Genomic DNA, 12,564 nt, shown 5'->3' with positions numbered 1-12,564 from the left:
GATCGCTTTGCCACTCTCTTCTGCGTGTTCCAACAAAGATTTAGAAAAGGAGGTGTCTGTCCCAGGGCACTGCAGACTTGCTGAGTTTCATTCCTCAACTTGCAGCAGCTCTTTCCCATTTCTTTGGACACAAGAAGAAAGGCCAGTAAGTGACCAACTGGGTAGCGATGTGAACCAAAGGCCAGGGCTGTATTCCCCCCACCTTCTTAATCCCAAAGAAATAATTAAAGGCAATGAGAAAGGCTCATTTGAATTCCGATGGTCAATGAATCGTTTTGTCCCCTCAATTGGCAGGGTACACCTCTTTTCACTTCAGTGTTGTGGAGACCATCTGCAGGGCAGCCCAAACACCCCCAGCCACTAGTGTGTTGTCAAATGTTGTATTCGTCACTCTGTTCTGGAAGTTTAGAAGTCTGGTCTGTTCATGCTTACCACAGAAGCATATGGTTCCCTTTGCTTACTACGGGTGGGTGTGGAGAGGGTTTGCTCAAGGCTTTTATTTTTGTAGCAAAAATTCACCTGGGGGAGAAAGTTCTCCACAAACTCATCTGAGTTTATAGTCTATCTTTCAATTCAGCTGCAGTTGTTTTGGAATGTGGGAATTTCTGGTACACCAGTGCCAGATGATATACCTCACTGGTCCCTTGAGGGCAGTTTGTCTCCTTTCCATCTCTGCTTTGCACAGTTGCATCTTCACAATGAAGATCATCTATTCCATGTTCTACAGGAGCTGGAATCTCCTTCTTGGTTGCCTTGTCGTACTCAAAGAAATGTCCTTCCAGCTCTATGACAGCTTCATCTTCTGGTGTCAGGTCATCTGCATCTCAGACTGTTACTTGTACTATTTTAGCCTCCTCAGGATTTTCGCTCTCAGCTCTATCATAAAAACAATACGACACTCTCTCTTCCATCAGGCTTTCTTGTTTCTCTGAGGCACTTCCGTTAAGCAGGTTCAGATCTCCTGCAAAAGGATGTCCCAAAGGATATGGCCGTTCCTGTCTATCAGTCTTTGCCTCTTGGATCTTTTTCATCTTTACCAGAGCCTCTTTGTTTTCGGGGTCCATCAGAGCAGTAGGTTGGGTCTCATCTGGGGCCTGCGCAGTCTCTGGAGGCACCTGAGCAACAGTATGGGTCTCTTGTGGGAGAAGTCGTTCTTGGCTGTTCTGAGCACGATCCTCTGATGTTAGCTGTTCTTCTTCTACCGTTTCCAGGAGAGCACATCTTCTGCTAGCCTTCTTCGATCTCGGTCTCGGCCCATGAGTTGGCAGCTGTGTATACCTTTCCTCACGGTGGTGGGTCCAGCCTCTCAATAACAGTTCTGGAAGCCACCGGCTGTGCTTGTTGCCCATCTTTGACGCTTGCCTGCAGGAAGTTCTCAAGAACCTTCCAGTAGCCTTCTCAGCAAACAGCAGCGAGGCCTTCTGACAAAATATAAAACAGACCAGAAATGTGTCAGCTTTCCAGCAGCCGGCACTTCAGATGCAAAAGCAGCAGGATAATAGTGTATTGTGGACCATGCAACCATCAGAGACACCAGGGCTTTTTTTTAATAGCAGGAATGCAATTTTGGTTGGTTTTGCATCAGGGGGTAAGGCCTAATATGCAAATGAGTCACTGCTGGACTTTTTCTACACAAAAAGCCCTGATAGCCACATTCATTTATCCTAACCTACCTCACAGGATTGTCGTGAGAGTAACACAGAGGAGGATATAATGACACAAGCCACGTTGGGTCCCTGTTGGGGAGAAAGGTGGGATATAGATCGAGTAAATAAATACAGTTTTTGCTAGGGCGATTATTAATGGGATATTTGGTTAATCTAGTTGCATTTACCCCAGTCATGAAAGTGTGATATTGAGCAAAGTAAATAAAGATCTCAAGAAGTATATTGTAAAGAAGGTAAACTTGCACTTATTCAAGTAGATTCATTTCCCATTCAGGTTGCAGCTGAAAGGAGAGAGAGAAGCCTACTCTAAAGAGGACTTTTCCAGCACCATGTGTGCAGGAGTATGAAAGCACTGCCTCTACAGGAGTGACCTGCAGACATGTGTCTCCATGGAAGTCCATGTGATAGAGGGAAAGAGATAGGAGGGGTCAGAGCGCAGCTCCCAGGTTAAGAAAAAGAGAGGCATCTCATTTGAGGTAACACACTTAAGGAGCTAATGCACACTTAGAATGAAGTAATGCCCCTCAATATCCAGGCATGCTAAGTCACTAGGGTTGCCAAGTCCCCTGCGGGCTCCGGTGGAGATGCTCCAGTGGGGTCTCTGGCACAATGATGTCACCCGGACATGACATCATTGTGCTGGCGACGTTCTGCGCCGGCCGCTCTAGGCATTTCTGGGAAAACTCTATGGTTTTCCCGGATGCTCTAGCGATTTGGGCGGGGAAAACTCTATGGTACCTATTGTACCATACTTTTACAATCTATTGTACCATAGAGGTTCCCCTCCCAAATCGCTAGAGCATCCGGGAAAACCATCGAGTTTCCTGGAAATGCCTAGAGTGGCCAGCACGTGACATCACTCAGACATGACATCATCATGCTGGTAATGGCATGGGAGGTTCCCCCACTGGCTCAATGTGGGCCGGCGGGCTGGGAACCTCCAGGGTGGGAGAACCCCCACCCGGGCTGTGGGCTTGGCAGCCCTATGAGTCACTCATGCCAACAATTATTAGATTACAGTTCTCAACATTTGCATCTAGTATTTCAGATGCTCCGTTCAAACTGAGGCCAGGATGACAGCCGTCTCTCTGTATACAGCAGGTGATGGGCTAACATTTAAAATACAAAGCTAACAGAGGTATCCTTCTACATCTTACCAAGTAGGGTTGCCAGCCTCCAGGTGGGACCTGGCAATCTCCCACTTTTACAACTGATCTCCAGCTGGCAGAGATCAGCTCCCCTGAAGAAAGTGGCTGCTTTGAAGGGTGGACTCTGTGGCATTGGACCACACTGAGGCCTCTCCCCTCCCCAAGCCCCGCCCTCTCCTGGATCCACCCCCAAAGTCTCCAGATATTTTCCAACCCAGACCTGGAACCCTAAGAGTCAGGCACAAATAGAAATTTCTAAGTGGGGAAAGAGAGTCCCTCTGAGTAGTGGAGGGGGACAAGGCTACTTTACGTTTAATAGCTATACAGCAGGGGTGACCAACGGTAGCTCTCCAGATGTTTTTTTGCCTACAACTCCCATCAGCCCCAGCCATTGGCCATGCTGGCTGGGGCTGATGGGAGTTGTGACAAAAAACATCTGGAGAGCTACTGTTGGCCACCCGCTCTACAGGAATGTTGCAGCTGGTGCGACCACTTCCTCCTCTGCAGTAGTTGCATTAGAGATGGAAATACCCGAAACTCCAAAATCTCACAGTATTATTCAGTCAGCATTATGGTTCTGAAAACATTTGGTACTAGATTCAGGTAATTTCAGCCATGGTAGTTTGAAGCAACAGAGCAAAGTTTGTCCAGTGGTACCTTTAAGACTAACAAAGTTTTATTTTGGGTATAAGCTTTCATGCAGATTCCCATAGGATATAGTAAAGGATTGATATGTGGGTATCTGAGGTTCGGGGGGGGGGGCGGCTGTTTTTTGAGGTAGAGGCACCATATTTTCAGTATAGGATCTGGTGCCTCTCCTCAAAACACCATCCCCCCCAAGTTTCAGAAAGACTGGACCAGGGGGTCCAATTCTATGAGCCCCCAAAGAAGGTGCTCCTATCCTTCATCATTCCAAACGGAGGGAAGGCATTTAAAAGGTGTGCAGTCCCTTTAAATGCGATGGCCAGGATTCTCTTTGGAGTTCAATTGTGCTTGTCACAACCTTACTCCTGGCTCCACCCCAAAGTCTCCTGGCTCCACCCATAAAGTCTCCAGATATTTCTTGAGTTGGACCTGGCAACTCTATTCTCATTCTACCAAACCCCTTGAAACAACATTAGTGAGTCATCTTGTACACATGTTACCAGGGGTCTTTTGTAGAAAAATAGGTGGTGGAGCTCATCCAGGGATCGTTATGCAGCTGCACCTACTATTCAATGGACAAGGTGGGGAGGAGGAGGGGGAACCCTCAGAAAGGTTCAGGAGCTGTGCTCCTGTGAGCTCCTGCTGAATCCAAGGCCTGCCTGTTACACTAATTCACACACCACACACAATCACTTTAGTGAGCTAAGAATCACTTTATGGGTCAGCTTCCATTTTTAAGGAACATATTCTTTAGTCAGAAGGCGGTCCTATCCTTCATTATTCCAAATGAAGGGAAGGCATTTAAAAGGTGTGCAATCCTTTAAAATGTGATGGCCAGAATTGAGTCACATATTCAGGAGTGGCCAAACTACAGCTCTCAAAGCCCCCACTAGCCCATCAGCCAACCTGGAGAAGGCATTTGCCTCTTTAAATCACTTCTCTAAGCCAAGTCAGACAGCAGCTTGGAAAACCATTTAAAGTTAAAGTTGCTTTCTTTCCACCTCTCCCTCCCCAACCTACCTATCTACCTACCTACTTTCCTTCCTGTTCTCAAATATCTGATGTTCATGTCTTGCAGCTCTCAAACATCTGATGTTTATTCTATGTGGCTCTTATGTAAAGCAAGTTTCGCCACCCCAAAACTGGCGAAACTATTATATCAACATATAATATACTGTAAATATAATTTACAGTATATATACTGTTGATTATAATATACTGTAATAATATAATATACTGATATAATATACTGTAAATATATTCATATACGCCAAAGCTATCCTCCTCATCTGTAGTAGACTGTGGGGCTCAAAGCACCACCGGCAAACTATACAGTAAAGACCGACAAAAGTAGACTGAAGGATTCCGATACATCATAACAAACAGCTGCTTCCCTCACCAACCTATTACCTGCAACTCCACAAGCTGGGCTGATGATGAGTCAACACCTGCAGTGCCAGCTACAGAGTAGGTTTAAATAGGACCTTTGGGTCACACACAAAACATTCCTCCCCATCTCTGAAAACATCCGTTCCATTTGATTATGGCCTCCCGATTTGTAATTAGCGCACACCCCAGTTTCTAAGAAGCTGTGGTGATGGATTATAACGTTAGGAAGGTGACTTGAGGCCCCTTTGATTCTATCTGGGAAAATAGCCAAACACCAGCCATCCTGTAGAATCAACATGTATTGTGAGTATGACCAATTCTTCTTGAAAAAGCCAGGCATCTGAGCAGCTGAATATCAAATCTGACGTTGTAAGGAGTAAAATACTCCACCATCTTCCTCTTGTAAAGCCAAGGAGGTATACTGAACAATGGGTAGGACTATGGATGCTTCCTAGGTGACCAGGCACAGCCCAATCTACCTCACAGGGTTGTTGTGCAGATGAACAGGAAAAAAAGAGCAGCGTAAAGATGGGGAAATGATGCGGTATAAGCAAAGTAAATTAATAAATTCAAGGAGTAACTCCCCCCCCCCACTCCTGTATTATCAAATGGTTAAGGCTAAAAGCAAATCATGCCTATCTCCTTACCTGAAGGTAAGTCCTATTGAAAAGAAACATACCCTAGCTGTAGGGGCTTGTATTTAGTCTTTGAGGGGGAGGGGGATTACTATGCCAAATGCCAGTATTGAAATATGCCACATGTCTCCTTACACAATTAAAGTATGTTGAGCAAATGAGACCGGTGAGTATTTCTTAAAGAAATAGTGATACAATTTAGCAGGTACAAGACTGGTTCTGTTACCAAGAAGAAGACGACTGCAGATTTATACGCCGCTTTTCTCTCTGAATCAAAGACTCACAGCGGCTTACAATTTCCTATATCAGGGGTGACCAATGGTAGCTCTCCAGATGTTTTTTGCCTACAACTCCCATCAGCCCCAGGCAGCGTGGCCAATGGCTGGGGCTGATGGGAGTTGTAGGCAAAAAAACATCTGGACAGCTATCGTTGGCCACCCCTGTCCTATATCTTCTCCCCCCACAACAGACACCCTGTGAGGTGGGTGGGGCTGAAAGGGCTCTCACAGCAGCTGCCCTTTCAAGGACAACCCCTGCCAGAGCTATGGCTGATCCATGGCCATTCCAGCAGCTGCAAGTGGAGGGGTGGGGAATCAAACCTGGTTCTCCCAGATAAGAGTCCACACACTTAACCACTGCACCAAACTGGCTCTTGTATATAGTACTATAGGTCTGGCTCCTGCTGTTTATCAATTCTGTACACCGGGGGCCCAAGGATGGTGTGCATAAGTGCCATGGTGCCTGCCAACACATTTTCTGGTGCCCTCCAAGTATTTCTAGAAAGTGGGCGTAGTCAGGTGGGTCTTTTGCCCAGCAAGGATTCTGATTGGTATTGGAAATTTGATTGGCTGTGCAGATTTTTTTTTTAAAGTTCCTTCGGCAGCAGTTGCCATTTCAGCACATGGGTTTTTTACTGTGGGACTGGAGGTATTTTGGAGTAGTGGTTTAGTGGGCGAACTCTTATCTGGGAGAAAGGGATTTGATTCCCCACTCCTCCACATGTGCCTGCTGATGTGACTTTGAGTCAGTCACCAGTTCTCGCAGAGCTGTTCCTCTCAAAGGGCAGTTTCTGCCAGAACTCTCAGCTCCACCTAGCTCACTTGGTGTCTGTTGTGGGAAGGGGAAGGAGATTGTAAGCTGCTCTGAGACTCTTTTGGGTAGTAAAGAGCAGGGTAGAAATCCAATCTCTTCTTCTTTTCTCTCTAAACTGTGGCAGCCATTTTGTGGCTGGCAGCGCCTCCTGCAACAACCATTATGTTTGGGTTGCCAATCCCAGTTGGGGGCAGGGGATTCCCCTGGTTTGGGGGCTCTCCCCCCACTTCAAGGTCATCAGAAAGCGGAGGGGGGGAATGTCTGCTGGACATTGCACTATTCCCTATGCAGACCGATTCCCATAGGGTATAATGGAAAATTGATTTGTTGGGCTCTGGGGGGGGGCACTGTTTTTAGAGGTAGAGGTACCAAATTTTCAGCACAGCATTTGGTGCCTCTCCTCAGAACAGCCTCCAAGTTTCAAAAAGATTGGACCAAGGGGTCCAATTCTATGAGCCTCCAAAGAAGGTACCCCTATCCTTCATTATTTCCAATGGATGGAAGGCATTTAAAAGGTGTGCAAATTCCTTTAAATGTGATGGCCAGAACTCCCTTTGGAGTTCAATTGTGCTTGTCAGAACCTTTGCTCCTGGTTCCACCCCCAGTGTCTCCTGGCTCCACCCCCAAAGTCCCCAGATATTTCTTGAATCGGACTTGGCAACTCTGCATTATGTGGCTGCAACACACCACCATGTGTCAGAATTCCAAAGGTGCCCCCGGGCTCGAAGAGGTTGGGGTGATCCCTTTCTGTATACAGTGCATGATTACAAACAACGGCAAACACAATGTGGAGATAAAGACTGTCTAAGATCTGAGGGACCCGAGTTTAAGTCCCCACTTAGCCATGCAGCTCACAGGGTGATCTTGACCCAGTCACTCTCTCAGACTACTCTGCTTCAGAGAATGAGGCTAAGATGTAGGGAAGGCGAGAGAGAGGACACTACTTTGACCTTTGTGAAGGAACAGTGGGATAAGTAGAATTGTAGCTTTCTTATTTCCCCCCCCCCTCCTTGATCCTGCTGATTTGCTAGTTCATCTGAAATCATCTTGCAGCATCTTTGTGGCAGATTCAAGGTGAGCAGATGCCAAGGTGAACAGGACTCTTATGCTTTTAACAGGTGTGCTGAAGAAGGGACTTTTTGAGCTATAAGCATGTCTTCTTGTGCTGGAATAAGAAAAGGCTGAAATTCCTCCTTCTACGCAATGATTACCGGGAGTCTTACCTCTTTTGTACCCTAGCCAGATCTGTGTGATTGGGGAAATACGGATACACCTATTGATTACTGCAAACAGCATAATCTGCCAAAGAAAACCAGGGTTGCCATCTTCTTAATCAGCCGCTGTAGCTGTACCCTTAACAGCAGAGGGCTGGGTAGAATCAGGCAGCGGCCATCATTTAACTCCATGCTGTGCAAAGCATCACCTGCTGATTTTTGCAAATTGCACTCATGTTAACTGCACAGGAGAAGACCACGCTGGGCTTTTCTTTTCTTGCTCATCACTATGGCATGGAGAAATATGCTTTGACTGTAAGCAGGGTTGCCCATAACTTGGAGGGAAAAAAACACACCTTCTTGCTCTTTAGCAGAGGTATAATAATGTGCGGAAATCAACAGTAGAAGCTTTCCACAAGGGGGTTAATAACATCATCTGGTAAATCACACCCTTTTAAGAAGAAGAAGACTGCAGAGTTATACCCCGCCCTTCTCTCTGAATCAGAGACTCAGAGTGGTTTACAATCTCCCATATCTTCTCCCACCACAAAATACACCCTGTGAGGTGGGTGGGGCTGAGAGAGCTCTCACAGCAGCTATCCTTTCAAGGACAACTCCTGCCAGAGCTATGGCTGACTCAAGGCCATTTCAGCAGCTGTGAGTGGAGGAATGGGGAATCAAATCCGGTTCTCTCAGATAAGAGTCCGCACACTTAACCCCTACACCAAACTGGCTCTCTGTCTTAAGCCTCTGGTAAAGGGACAGGATATCTTTTTTTCTCTAGGCCATTGAAACCCCTGAGTGTTCGTTTACCCCCATATTAATACCTGCATATGTTGCATTCAAAAAGCAAGACAGGAAAATTTCCCTCCACTAAAACGAAGCGACACCGTGTTTTATGTATTGTGCTTAATCTGAAGTAGCACAGTTGTTTCATAACCACCAGACATGCTTCATTTGATAGAGTTGCCAATCCCCAGGTGGTACCTGGAGACCTCCCACTATTACAGCTGATCTTCAGACATTCAAGATCAGTTCCCCTGGAGAAAATGGCTGCTTTGGAGGGTGGACTCTTCGGCATTGTACCCTGCTGAGGTTTCTCCTTTCCCCAAAACCCCACCATTGCCAGGCTCTTCCCTGCAAATATTCAGATATTTCCCAACCCAGATCTAGCAACCCTATTCATTTAAAGAGCCTTGGTGTAGTGGTTAAGCGTGCGGACTCTTATCTGGGAGAACCGGATTTGATTCCCCACTCCTCCACTTGCACCTGCTGGAATGGCCTTGGGTCAGCCATAGCTCTCTTACCTGGGAGAACCGGGTTTGATTCCCCACTCCTCCACTTGCACCTGCTAGCATGGCCTTGGGTCAGCCATAGCTCTCTTATCTGGGAGAACCGGGTTTGATTCCCCACTCCTTCACTTGCACCTGCTGGAATGGCCTTGGGTCAGCCATAGCTCTCTTACCTGGGAGAACCGGGTTTGATTCCCCCCTCCTCCACTTGCACCTGCTGGAATGGCCTTGGGTCAGCCATAGCTCTCTTACCTGGGAGAACCGGGTTTGATTCCCCCCTCCTCCACTTGCAGCTGCTGGAATGGCCTTGGGTCAGCCATAGCTCTGGCAGGAGTTTTCCTTGAAAGGGCAGCTGCTGTGAGAGCCTTCTCAGCCCCACCCACCTACAGGGGGTCTGTTGTGGGGGGGGAGAAGATATAGGAGACTCTGATTCAGAGAGAAGGGCGGAGTATAAATCTGCAGTCGTGTTCTTCTTGGGCGCTCACCCTGTCAAGGGCTCTTCATCCTTGAAGCAGGATGAGTAACTGATGCCTCCAGGAAGGCAGTCTGGGGAGGGGAAAGCAAGAAATTGAGGTCCAGACATGGGATCCTTTCAACCCTCTTTGAAGCTTAGGGTTGCCAGTCCCCAGGTGGGAATGTCAATACACACAGGAAACCACAGCATATAGATAATTATCAATACAGAAACCACTGTGTTAAAACACTCATGCTATATGATTCACTGCACATTTATCACAATGCACACATTACATTTCCAATTTTCTTGTATCATTCAAAGTCCAAAGTTCATGAAAATAATCATCCCCTCCGGATGCTTGAAAATAAACATTAAGGTACCAATCCCTGCTGTGTCTGTGTATTCTTTCTCAGACGCAGGAGATACCGTAAGGAAATAAATTCTCTTTCCAGGCAGAAATCCTCTAGTTCAACCGGTGCGGCGACACGAAACCGGCTGTAGTCGTGTTTCATTCCAATTTCCACTTGGCCGCATCAATTAACTGGGAATCAGTGCTTAGGGCAACAGCTCTCATTTGCAACAGCTTGTCAATTTCAATTAGCACAAAGAGGTTCTCTTAATTGATGCGGCCAAGTGGAAGTTGGAATGAAACACGACTACAGCCAGTTTCATGTCGCCGCACCGGTTGAACTATAGGATTTCTGCCTGGAAAGAGAATTTATTTCCTTACAGTATCTCCTGCGTCTGAGAAAGAATACATAGATACCTTGGTACCTTAATGTTTATTTTCAAGCATCCAGAGTGGATAATTATTTTCATGAACTTTGGACTTTGAATGATCCAAGAAAATTGGAAATGTAATGTGTGTATTATGATAAATGTGCAGTGAATCATATAGCATGAGTGTTTGCAATGCTTTAACACAGTGGTTTCTGTATTGATAATTCCCAGGTGGGGGCAGGGGATCCTCCAGTTTAGAGCCCTCCCCCCACTTCAGGGTCATCAGAAAGTGGCGGGTGGGGGAAATGTCTGCTGAGAACTCTATTATACCCTATGGGAACCGATTCCCATAGGGTATAATGGAGAATTGATCTCTGGGTATCTGGGGCTTGGGGGGGGGTATTTTTTTGAGGTGGAGGCACCAAATTTCCAGCATAGTGTCTGATGCCTCTTCTCAAAACAACTCCCAAGTTTAAAAAAGATTGGACCAGGAGGTCCCGTTCTATGAGCCTCAAAAGAAGGTGCCCCATCCTTCATTATTCCAAATGGAGGAAAGGCGTTTCAAAGGTGTGCAGTCCCCTTAAAAGTGATGGTCAGAACTCACTTTGGAGTTCAATCGTTCTGGTCACACCCTTGCTCCTGGTTCCACCTCCAAAGTCTCCTGGTTCCACCCCCAAAGTCTCCAGATGTTTCTTGAGTCAGACCTGGGCACCCTACTGAGGCCCCTCAAAGACAAATCCTTTTGGGCAACTGAATGGAAGAGCCGTGACTTGCACGCAGCATTTCACTTTCCTGGCAGAACAGCCAGTTGCTCCACGTTTCGTTCGCCTTCCTTAAATGGTTTCGAGGTGTTCCCAGCTGAAGAACATTAAGGCATTAACAGCTCTGCTTTTTGATCTTCCAAACAACATTTTTTTTAATATCTTGTGTCCACTTCATCAGATATATGAAGTAAATCCTCACCGGTCAGATCAATATCAGAAGGGGTACTGAAGAAGCAAAACTGTGAGGCCAAAGGCCATGAAATGGAAGAGGAGAAAGTCTGTGACATTTAGAGGCTAAGCTGAAATGTACATAAGAGAAGCACAGTGACGTTTCGAAATCTCCGTGATTTGCGAGACCCTGATAGTTCAGTCTTTCTAGCAGACCTAAGCCAGTCTGAAACTCATGAGAAAATATTTGGTCTCTATCAGGCTGTAAGGACAAACAATCCAATTGACTGACACATATCAAATTCAGCAATTCTATGGTGACTTCTCCACTGGAAGTTGTTTTGTTGAATAATGATGACTTTCAGGTCAGCAGCACGGCATCCTGGGAGATTTAACTGTTCTTCCATTGCGGTTTCTGAGTCGTGCCAATTCTGAGTCAAAGTGGTGGCCACCGGTTATTTTGCAGAGCAGCTGGCCTATTTACATCATGAGGGCAACTGACGGTCATTGTTGGCAAGTGATGGCATACTAGAATAATAGCATAACAGAGAATAAGGAGAAGAAAGAGCTCTTGAAGTCCTGAAATAGAGGTACCCAAGTGGGAATGATACACTATTGATACCTAGGTTGTCTGCAGGCATAGTTTCTAGGCTGATGAAGAAGATATTGGATTTATATCCCGCCCTCCACTCCGAAGAGTCTCAGAGCGGCTCACAATCTCCTTTACCTTCCTCCCCCACAACAGTCACCCTGTGAGGTAGGTGGGGCTGGAGAGGGCTTTCACAGCAGCTGCCCTTTCAAGGACAACCTCTGCCAGAGCTATGGCTGACCCAAGGCCATGCTAGCAGGTGCAAGTGGAGGAGTGGGGAATCAAACCCAGTTCTCCCAGATAAGAGTCCGCACACTTAACCACTACACCACACTGGCTCTCCAAACTGGGTCCATCAGGTTGGTGGCCCATTATTGATGCTGAATAGATGCTTTAGAATGGTAGTGGAGCTGGGTGGTGTAATCCATATCTTCCATATCCCATAGCATGGATCGCACATTCAGAACCTGCACATACTCTAGTGTACATGCATAAAACCTGGTGAAGGTGCGGGGAGAACACCTTTGGATTGGGCAGCTGCTAAGGTTGCCAATCTCCAGGTTGGGTCTGGAGATCTCCCAGAATTACAGCTGATCTTCAAATTACTGAGAGTTTCCATGGAGAGTCCCCCCTGAAGAAAATAGCTGCTTTGTAAACATAGACTCTATGACTTTATACCCTACTGAGGTGCCTCCCCAAACTTACACCAGTTTGGTGTAGTGCTTAAGTGTGCGGACTCTTATCTGGGAGAACCGGGTTTGATTCCCCACTCCTCCACTTGCAC

Source organism: Heteronotia binoei, chromosome 12 (genome assembly GCF_032191835.1).
Source record: "Heteronotia binoei isolate CCM8104 ecotype False Entrance Well chromosome 12, APGP_CSIRO_Hbin_v1, whole genome shotgun sequence".
In the NCBI taxonomy this organism is placed as follows: domain Eukaryota; kingdom Metazoa; phylum Chordata; class Lepidosauria; order Squamata; family Gekkonidae; genus Heteronotia; species Heteronotia binoei.
Note: the sequence above shows the minus strand (reverse complement) of the source record.